Genomic DNA, 10,644 nt, shown 5'->3' with positions numbered 1-10,644 from the left:
CTCTGATTCCCCGCCTCTGATTCCCCACCTCTGATTCCCCGACTCTGATTCCCTGACACTGATTCCCCGACTCTGATTCCCCGACTCAGATTCCCTGTTTCAGAGTCTCTGACTCTTTCCCCGCCTCCCTTTCGCCGCCTCTCTTTTCCCACATCTCTATTCCCCCCTCTGATTCCACGCCTCTGATTCCCCGCCTCAGATTCGCCGCCTCAGATTCACTGCCTCTGGATCTCCGCCTCTATTTCCTTGCCTCTTTCCCTGCCTCTCTTTCCCCACATCTCTTTCCCCGCCTCTGATTCCCCGCCTTGAATTCCCCACATCTGATACTCCGCCTCTCTTTCCCTGCGTCTATTTCCGCGCCTCTTTCCCTGCCTCTCTTTCCCCACATCTCTTTTCCACCCTCTGATTCCCCGCTTCTGATTCCCCGCCTCCGTTTCTCCGACTCTGTTTCCCTGCCTCCGATTCCCTGCTTCAGAGTCCCTGGCTCTTTCCATGCCTCTCTTTCCCCACATTTCTTTTCCCCCTTCTGATTCTCCCCCTTTCAATCTCAGCCTCTGATTTCCCACCTCAGAATCCCCACCTCAAATTCCCCGCCTCTGATTCCCCGCCTCTGCTTCCCCGCCTCTGCTTCCCCGCGTCTGCTTCCCCGCCTCTGCTTCCCCGCCTCTGCTTCCCCGCCTCTGATTCCCCGCCTCTGATTCCCCGCCTCTGATTTCCCGCCTCTGTTTCCCCGCCTCTGATTCCCCGCCTCTGATTCCCCGCCTCTGATTCCCCGCCTCTGATTCCCCGCCTCTGATTCCCCGCCTCTGATTCCCTGCCTCTCTTTCCCTGCCACTATTTTCGTGCCTCCTTCTCTGCCTCTCTTTTCCCACATCTCTTTCCCCGCCTCTGATTCCCTGCCTCCGATTCCCCGCCTCAGATAATACGACTCTGATTCCCCGCCTCTGATTCCCCGCCTCTGATTCCCCGCCTCTGAAACCACGACTCTGATTCCCCGCTTCTGATACCACGACTCTGATTCCCCGCCTCTGATTCCCCGCCTCTCATTTCCCACCTCTCTTTCCGTGCCTCTTTCCCCACCTCTCTTTCCTTGCCTCTTTCCCAGCCTCTCTTTCCCCACATCTCTTTTCCGCCCTCTGATTCCCCGCCTCTGATTTCCCGCCTCTGATTCCCCGCCTCTGATTCCCTGCCTCTCTTTCCCTGCCACTATTTTCGTGCCTCCTTCTCTGCCTCTCTTTTCCCACATCTCATTTCCGCCCTTTGATTCCCCACCTTTGATTCCACGCCGCCTTTTCTCCGCCTCTGATACACCTCCTCTGAGTCCAAGCCTCTGATTCCCCGCCTCTGATTCCCCGCCTCTGATTCCCCACCTCTGATTTCCCACCTCTCTTTCCGTGCCTCTTTCCCGGCCTCTCTTTCCCCACATCTCTTTTCCTGCCTCTGATTCCCTGCCTCGGATTCCCCGCATCTGATACCCCTCCTCTCTTTCACTGCGTCTATTTCCACGCCTCTTTCTCTGCCTCTCTTTCCCCACATCTCTTTTCTGCCCTCTGATTCCCCACCTCTGATTCCCCGCCTCTGATTCCCCGCCTCTGATTCCCCGCCTCTGATTCCCCGACTCTGATTCCCCGACTCTGATTCCCCGCCTCTGATTCCACGACTCTGATTCCCCGACTCTGATTCCCCGCCTCTGATTCCACGCCTCTGATTCCTTGCCTCGGATTGCACACATCTGATACCCCGTCTCTCTTTCTCTGCCTCTCTTTCCCCACATCTCTTTTCCGTCCTCTGATTCCCCGCTTCTGATTCCCCGCTTCTGATTCCCCGCCTCCATTTCTCCTACTCTGATTCCCTTCCTCTGTTTCCCTGCCACCGATTCCCTGCCTCCGATTCCCTGCTTCAGAGTCCCTGGCTCTTTCCCTGGCTCTTTCCCTGCCCTTCTTTCCCCACATCTCTTTTCCCCCCTCTGATTCACCCTCTTTTAATTTCAGTCTCTGATTCCCCGCCTCTGGTTCCCCGCCTGTGATTCCCCGCCTCTGATTCCCTGCCACTATTTTCGTGCCTCTCTTTTCCCACATCTCTATTCCCCCCCTCTGATTCCCCGCCTCTGATTCCCCGCCTCTGATTCCCCGCCTCTGATTCCCCGCCTCTGATTCCCCGCCTCTGATTCCCCGACTCTGATTCCCCGCCTCTCTTTCCCCGCCTCTCTTTCCCTGCCACTATTTTCGTGCCTCCTTCTCTGCCTCTCTTTTCCCACATCTCTTTTCCGCCCTCTGATTCCCCGCCTCTGATTCACCGCCTCTGATTCCCTGCCTCTCTTTCCCTGCCACTATTTTCGTGCCTCCTTCTCTGCCTCTCTTTTCCCACATCTCATTTCCGCCCTCTGATTCCCAACCTCTGATTCCACGCCGCCTTTTCTCCGCCTCTGATACACCTCCTCTGAGTCCAAGCCTCTGATTCCCCGCCTCTGATTCCCCGCCTCTGATTCCCCGCCTCTGATTCCCCACCTCTGATTTCCTGCCTCTCTTTCCGTGCCTCTCTCCCGGACTCTCTTTCCCCACATCTCTTTTCCTGCCTCTGATTCCCCGCCTCGGATTCCCCGCATCTGATACCCCTCCTCTCTTTCACTGCGTCTATTTCCACGCCTCTTTCTCTGCCTCTCTTTCCCCACATCTCTTTTCTGCCCTCTGATTCCCCACCTCTGATTCCATGCCTCCGTTCCTCTGCCTCTGATACCCCGCCTCTGATACCCCGCCTCTGATTCCCCGCCTCTGATTCCCCGCCTCTGATTCCCCGCCTCTGATTCCCCGCCTCTGATTCCCCGCCTCTGATTCCCCGCCTCTGATTCCCCTCCTCTGATTCCCCGCCTCTGATTCCACGCCTCTGATTCCCCGCCTCTGATTCCTTGCCTCGGATTGCACACATCTGATACCCCGCCTCTCTTTCTCTGCCTCTCTTTCGCCACATCTCTTTTCCGTCCTCTGATTCCCCGCTTCTGATTCCTCGCTTCTGATTCCCCGCCTCCATTTCTCCGACTCTGATTCCCTTCCTCTGTTTTCCTGCCTCCGATTCCCTGCCTCCGATTCCCTGCTTCAGAGTCCCTGGCTCTTTCCCTGGCTCTTTCCCTGCCCTTCTTTCCCCACATCTCTTTTCCCCCCTCTGATTCACCCTCTTTTAATTTCAGCCTCTGATTCCCCGCCTCTGGTTCCCCGCCTGTGATTCCCCGCCTCTGATTCCCCGCCTCTCTTTCCCTGCCACTATTTTCGTGCCTCTTTCTCTGCCTCTCTTTTCCCACATCTCATTTCCGCCCACTGATTCCCCGCCTCTGATTCCCCGCCTCTGATTCCCCGCCTCTGATTCCCCGCCTCTGATTCCCCGCCTCTGATTCCCCGCCTCTGATTCCCCGCCTCTGATTCCCCGCCTCTGATTCCCCGCCTCTGATTCCCCGCCTCTGATTCCCCGCCTCTGATTCCCCGACTCTGATTCCCCGACTCTGATTCCCCGACTCCGATTCCCTGCTTCAGTCCCTGGCTCTTTCCCCGCCTCTCCATTCCCACATCTCTCTTCCCACCTCTGAATCCCCGCCTCTGAATCCCCGCCTGATTCCCCGCCTCAGATTCCCCACCTCAGATTCCCCGTCTCTGATTCCACGCCTCTGATTCCACGCCTCTGATTCCCCGCCTCTGATTCCCCGCCTCTGATTCCCCGCCTCGGATTCCCCGCCTCGGATTCCCCGCCTCGGATTGCCCGCCTCGGATTCCCCGCCTCGGATTCCCCGCCTCGGATTCCCCACATCTGATACCCCGCCTCTCTTTCCCTGCGTCTATTTCCGCGCCTCTTTCCCTGCCTCTCTTTCCCCATATCTCTTTTCCGCCCTCTGATTCCCCGCCTCTGATTCCCCGCCTCTGATTCTCCGCCTCTGATTCTCCGCCTCTGATTCCCCGCCTCTGATTCCCCTCCTCAGATTCCCCGCCTCTGATACCATGACTCTGATTCCCCGCGTCTGATTCCCCACCTCTGATTCCCCACCCCTGATTCCCCGCCTCTCTTTCCCTGCCACTATTTTTGTGCCTCCTTCTCTGCCTCTCTTTTCCCACATCTCTTTCCCCGCCTCTGATTCCCCGCCTCTGATTCCCCGCCTCTGATTCCCCGCCTCTGATTCCCCACCCCTGATTCCCCGCCTCTCTTGCCCTGCCACTATTTTTGTGCCTCCTTCTCTGCCTCTCTTTTCCCACATTTCTTTCCCAGCCTATGATTCCCTGCCTCAGATTCCCCGCCTCTGATTTCCCACCTCTCTTTCCGTGCCTCTTTCCCCGCCTCTCTTTCCTTGCCTCCTTCCCTGCCTCTCTTTCTCCACTCTTTCCCCACCTCTGATTCCCCGCCTCAGATCCCCCACATCTGATACCCTGCCTCTCTTTCCCTGCGTCTATTTCCGCGCCTCTTTCTCTGCCTCTCTTTCCCCACATCTCTTTTCCGCCCTCTGATTCTCCGCTTCTGATTCCCCACCTCCGTTTCTCCGACTCTGATTCCCTGCCTCTGTTTCCCTACCTCCGATTCCCTGTTTCAGCGTCTCTGCCTCTTTCCCGGCTTCTATTTCCCCACATCTCTTTTCCCCCCTCTGATTCACCCCCTTTGAATCTCAGCCTTTGATTCACCACCTCAGATTCCTTACCTGTAATTCCCCGCCTCTGATTCCCCGCCTATGATTCCCCGCCTCTGATTCCCCCCCTCTGAATCCCCGCCTCTGATTCCCCGCCTCTGATTCCCCACCTCTATTTCCTTGCCTCTTTCCCTGCCTCTCTTTCCCCACATCTCTTTTCCGCCCTCTGATTCCCCGCCTCTGATTCCCCGCCTCTGAATCCCCGCCTCTGATTTCCCACCTCTCTTTCCGTGCCTCTTTCCCCGCCTCTCTTTCCTTGCCTCTTTCCCTGCCTCTCTTTCTCCACATCTCTTTCCCCACCTCTGATTCCCCGCCTCAGATCCCCCACATCTGATACCCCGCCTCTCTTTCCCTGCGTCTATTTCCGCGCCTCTTTCCCTGCCTCTCTTTCCCCACATCTCTTTTCCGCCCTCTGATTCCCCGCCTCTGATTCCCCACCTCAGATTCCCCGCATCTGATTCCACGCCTCTGATTCCCCGCCTCTGATTCCACGCCTCTGATTCCCTGCCTCGGATTGCAAACATCTGATACCCCGCGTCTCTTTCTCTGCCTCTCTTTCCCCACATGTCTTTTCCGTCCTCTGATTCCCCTCTTCTGATTCCCCGCTTCTGATTCCACGCCTCCATTTTTCCGACTCTGATTCCCTTCCTCTGTTTCCCTGCCTCCGATTCCCTGCTTCAGAGTCCCTGACTCTTTCCCTGCCCTTCTTTCCCCACATCTCTTTTCCCCCCTCTGATTCACCCTCATTTAATTTCAGCCTCTGATTCTCCGCCTCTGATTCTCTGCCTCTGATTCCCCACCTCTGATTGCCCGCCTCTGATTCCCCGCCTCTGATTCCCCGCCTCTGATTCCCCGCCTCTGATTCCCCGCCTCTGATTCCCCGCCTCTGATTCCCCGCCTCTGATTCCCCCCCTCTGAATCCCCGCCTCTGATTCCCCGCCTCTGATTCCCCTGCCTCTATTTCCTTGCCTCTTTCCCCGCCTCTCTTTCCCCACATCTCTTTCCCCGCCTCTGATTCCCCGCCTCGGATTCCCCACATCTGATACCCCGCCTCTCTTTCCCTGCGTCTATTTCCGCGCCTCTTTCCCTGCTTCTCTTTCCCCACATCTCTTTTCCGCCCTCTGATTCCCCGCTTCTGATTCCCCGCCCCTGATTCCCCGCCTCTCTTTCTCTGCCACTATTTTTGTGCCTCCTTCTCTGCCTCTCTTTTCCCACATCTCTTTCCCAGCCTCTGATTCCCCGCCTCAGATTCCCTGCCTCTGATACCACGACTCTGATTCCCCGCCTCTGATTCCCCGCCTCTGATTTCCCACCTCTCTTACCTTGCCTCTTTCCCTGCCTCTCTTTCTCCACATCTCTTTCCCCACCTCTGATTCCCCGCCTCAGATCCCCCACATCTGATACCCCGCCTCTCTTTCCCTGCGTCTATTTCAGCGCCTCTTTCCCTGCCTCTCTTTCCCCACATCTCTTTTCCGCCCTCTGATTCCCCGCCTCTGATTCCCCGCCTCTGATTCCCCGCCTCTGATTCCCCGCCTCTGATTCCCCGCCTCTGATTCCCCGCCTCTGATTCCCCGCCTCTGATTCCCCGACTCTGATTCCCCGACTCTGATTCCCCGACTCTGATTCCCCGACTCCGATTCCCTGCTTCAGAGTCTCTGACTCTTTCCCCGCCTCCCTTTCGCCGCCTCTCTTTTCCCACATCTCTATTCCCCCATCTGATTCCCCGCTTCTGATTCCCCGCCTCTGATTCTCCGCCTCTGATTCCCCGCCTCTGATTCCTCGCCTCTGATTCCCCGCCTCTGATTCCCCGCATCTGATACCCCTCCTCTCTTTCACTGCGTCTATTTCCACGCCTCTTTCTCTGCCTCTCTTTCCCTACATCTCTTTTCCGCCCTCTGATACCCCGCCTCTGATTCCCCGCCTCTGATTCCCTGCCTCTGATTCCCCACCTCTGATTCCCCTCCTCTGATTCCCCGCCTCTGATTCCCCGCCTCTGATTCCCCGCCTCTGATTCCCCGCCTCTGATTCCCCGCCTCTGATTCCCCGCCTCTGATTCCCCACCTCTGATTCCCCTCCTCTGATTCCCCGCCTCTGATTCCCCGCCTCTGATTCCCCGCCTCTGATCCCTCGCCTCTGATTTCACGCCTCTCTTTCCGTGCCTCTTTCCCGGCCTCTCTTTCCCCACATCTCTTTTCCTGCCTCTGATTCCCCGCCTCGGATTCCCCGCCTCTGATTCCCCGCCTCTGATTCCCCTCCTCTGATTCCCCGCCTCTGATTCCCCGCCTCTGATTCCCCTCCTCTGATTCCCCTCCTCTGATTCCCCGCATCTGATTCCACGCCTCTGATTCCCCGCCTCGGATTCCCCTCCTCTGATTCCCCGCATCTGATACGACGACTCTGATTCCCCACCTCTAATTCCCCGCCTCTGATTCCCCGCCTCTGATTCCCCGCCTCTGATTCCCCGCCTCTGATTCCCTGCCTCGGATTGCAAACATCTGATACCCCGCGTCTCTTTCTCTGCCTCTCTTTCCCCACATGTCTTTTCCGTCCTCTGATTCCCCTCTTCTGATTCCCCGCTTCTGATTCCACGCCTCCATTTTTCCGACTCTGATTCCCTTCCTCTGTTTCCCTGCCTCCGATTCCCTGCTTCAGAGTCCCTGACTCTTTCCCTGCCCTTCTTTCCCCACATCTCTTTTCCCCCCTCTGATTCACCCTCATTTAATTTCAGCCTCTGATTCCCCGCCTCTGGTTCCCCGCCTCTGATACCCCGCCTCTGATTCCCCGCCTGTCTTTCCCTGCCACTATTTTCGTGCCTCTTTCTCTGCCTCTCTTTTCCCACATCTCATTTCCGCTCACTGATTCCCCGCCTCTGATTCCCCGCCTCTGATTCCCCGCCTCTGATTCCCCGCCTCTGATTCCCCGCCTCCGTTCTCCGACGCTGTTTACCTGCCTCCGATTACCTGCTTCAGAGTCCCTGGCTCCTTCCATGCCTCTCTTTCCCTACATATCTTTTCCCCCTTCTGATTCTCCCCCTTTGAATCTCAGCCTCGGATTCCCCACCTCAGATTCCCCACCTCAGATTCCCTGCCTCAGAATCCCCACCTCAGATTCCCCGCCTCTGATTCCCCGCCTCTGATTCCCCGCCTCTGCTTCCCCGCCTCTGATTCCCCGCTTCTGATTCCCCGCCTATATTTCTCCGACTCTGATTCCCTTACTCTGTTTCCCTGCCTCCGATTCCCTGCTTCAGAGTCCCTGGCTCTTTCCCTGGCTCTTTCCCTGCCCTTGTTTCCCCACATCTCTTTTCCCCCCTCTGATTCACCCCCTTTTAATTTCAGCCTCTGATTCCCCGCCTGTGGTTCCCCGACTCTGATTCCCCGCCTCTGATTCCCTGCCTCTGGTTCCACGACTCTGATTCCCCGACTTCGATTCCCCGCCTCTGATTCCACGCCTCTGATTCCCCGCCTCTGATTCCCCGCCTCTGATTCCTTGCCTCGGATTGCACACATCTGATAACCCGCCTCTCTTTCTCTGCCTCTCTTTCGCCACATCTCTTTTCCGTCCTCTGATTCCCCGCCTCTGGTTCCCCGCCTCTGATTCCCCGCCTCTCTTTCCCTGCCACTGTTTTCGTGCCTCTTTCTCTGCCTCTCTTTTCCCACATCTCATTTCCGCCCACTGATTCCCCGCCTCTGATTCCCCGCCTCTGATTCCCCGCCTCTGATTCCCCGCCTCTGATTCCCCGCCTCTGATTCCCCGCCTCTGATTCTCCGCCTCTGATTTCCTGCCTCTGATTCCCCGCCTCTGATTCCCCGCCTCCATTTCTCCGACTCCGATTCCCTGCTTCAGAGTCTCTGACTCTTTCCCCGCCTCCCTTTCGCCGCCTCTCTTTTCCCACATCTCTATTCCCCCCTCTGATTCCCCGCGTCTGATTCCCCGCCTCTGCTTCCCCGCCTCTGATTCCCCGCCTCTGATTCCCCGCCTCTGATTCCCCGCCTCTGATTCCCCGCCTCTGATTCCCCGCCTCTGATTCCCTGCCTCTCTTTCCCTGCCACTATTTTCGTCCCTCATTCTCTGCCACTCTTTTCCCACATCTCTTTCCCCGCCTCTGATTCCCCGCCTCAGATTCCCCACCTCAGATAATACGACTGATTCCCCGCCTCTCATTTCCCACCTCTCTTTCCGTGCCTCTTTCCCCGCCTCTCTTACCTTGCCTCTTTCCCTGCCACTCTTTCTCCACATCTCTTTCCCCACCTCTGATTCCCCGCCTCGGATCCCCCACATCTGATACCCCGCCTCTCTTTCCCTGCGTCTATTTCCACGCCTCTTTCTCTGCCTCTCTTTCCCCACATCTCTTTTCCCCCCTCTGATTCACCCCCTTTTAATTTCAGCCTCTGATTCCCCGCCTCTGATTCCCCGCCTCTCTTTCCCTGCCACTATTTTCGTGCCTCTTTCTCTGCCTCTCTTTTCCCACATCTCATTTCCGCCCACTGATTCCCCGCCTCTGATTCCCCGCCTCTGATTCCCCGCCTCTGATTCTCTGCCTCTGATTCCCCGCCTCTGATTCCCCGCCTCTGATTCCCCGCCTCTGATTCCCCGCCTCTGATTCCCCGCCTCTGATTCCCCGCCTCTGATTCCCCGCCTCTGATTCCCCGCCTCTGATTCCCCGACTCCGATTCCCTGCTTCAGAGTCTCTGACTCTTTCCCCGCCTCCCTTTCGCCGCCTCTCTTTTCCCACATCTCTATTCCCCCCTCTGATTCCACGCCTCTGATTCCCCGACTCAGATTCCCCACCTCAGATTCCCTGCCTCAGATTCCCTGCCTCTGATTCCCCCCCTCTGATTCCCTGCCTCTGAATCCCCACCTCTGATTCCCCGCCTCTATTTCCTTGCCTCTTTCCCTGCCTCTCTTTCCCCACATCTCTTTCCCCGCCTTGAATTCCCCACATCTGATACCCCGCCTCTCTTTCCCTGCGTCTATTTCCGCGCCTCTTTCCCTGCCTCTCTTTCCCCACATCTATTTTCCGCCCTCTGATTCCCCGCTTCTGATTCCCCGCCTCCGTTCTCCGACGCTGTTTACCTGCCTCCGATTACCTGCTTCAGAGTCCCTGGCTCCTTCCATGCCTCTCTTTCCCTACATATCTTTTCCCCCTTCTGATTCTCCCCCTTTGAATCTCAGCCTCGGATTCCCCACCTCAGATTCCCCACATCAGATTCCCTGCCTCAGAATCCCCACCTCAGATTCCCCGCCTCTGATTCCCCGCCTCTGATTCCCCGCCTCTGCTTCCCCGCCTCTGATTCCCCGCTTCTGATTTCCCGCCTATATTTCTCCGACTCTGATTCCCTTCCTCTGTTTCCCTGCCTCCGATTCCCTGCTTCAGAGTCCCTGGCTCTTTCCCTGGCTCTTTCCCTGCCCTTCTTTCCCCACATCTCTTTTCCCCCCTCTGATTCACCACCTTTTAATTTCAGCCTCTGATTCCCCGCCTGTGGTTCCCGGCCTCTGATTCCCCGCCTCTCTTTCCCTGCCACTATTTTCGTGCCTCTTTCTCTGCCTCTCTTTTCCCACATCTCATTTCCGCCCACTGATTCCCCGCCTCTGATTCCCCGCCTCTGATTCTCCGCCTCTGATTCCCCGCCTCTGATTCCCCGCCCCTGATTCCCCGCCTCTCTTTCCCTGCCACTATTTTTGTGCCTCTTTCCCTGCCTCTCTTTCCCCACATCTCTTTCCCCACATCTCTTTCCCCGCCTCTGATTCCCCGCCTCGGATTCCCCGGCTCGGATTCCCCGCCCCTGATTCCCCGCCTCTCTTTCCCTGCCACTATTTTTGTGCCTCTTTCCCTGCCTCTCTTTTCCCACATCTCTTTCCCCGCCTCTGATTCCCCGCCTCAGATTCCCCGCCTCTGAAACCACGACTCTGATTCCCCGCCTCTGATTCCCCGCCTCTGATTCCCCGCCTCTGATTCCCTGCCTCTGATTCCCTGCCTCTGATTC

The sequence above is a fragment of the Narcine bancroftii genome, assembly GCF_036971445.1.
Source record: "Narcine bancroftii isolate sNarBan1 chromosome 14 unlocalized genomic scaffold, sNarBan1.hap1 SUPER_14_unloc_2, whole genome shotgun sequence".
Lineage (NCBI taxonomy): Eukaryota > Metazoa > Chordata > Chondrichthyes > Torpediniformes > Narcinidae > Narcine > Narcine bancroftii.
This window is presented reverse-complemented; position numbering follows the sequence as displayed.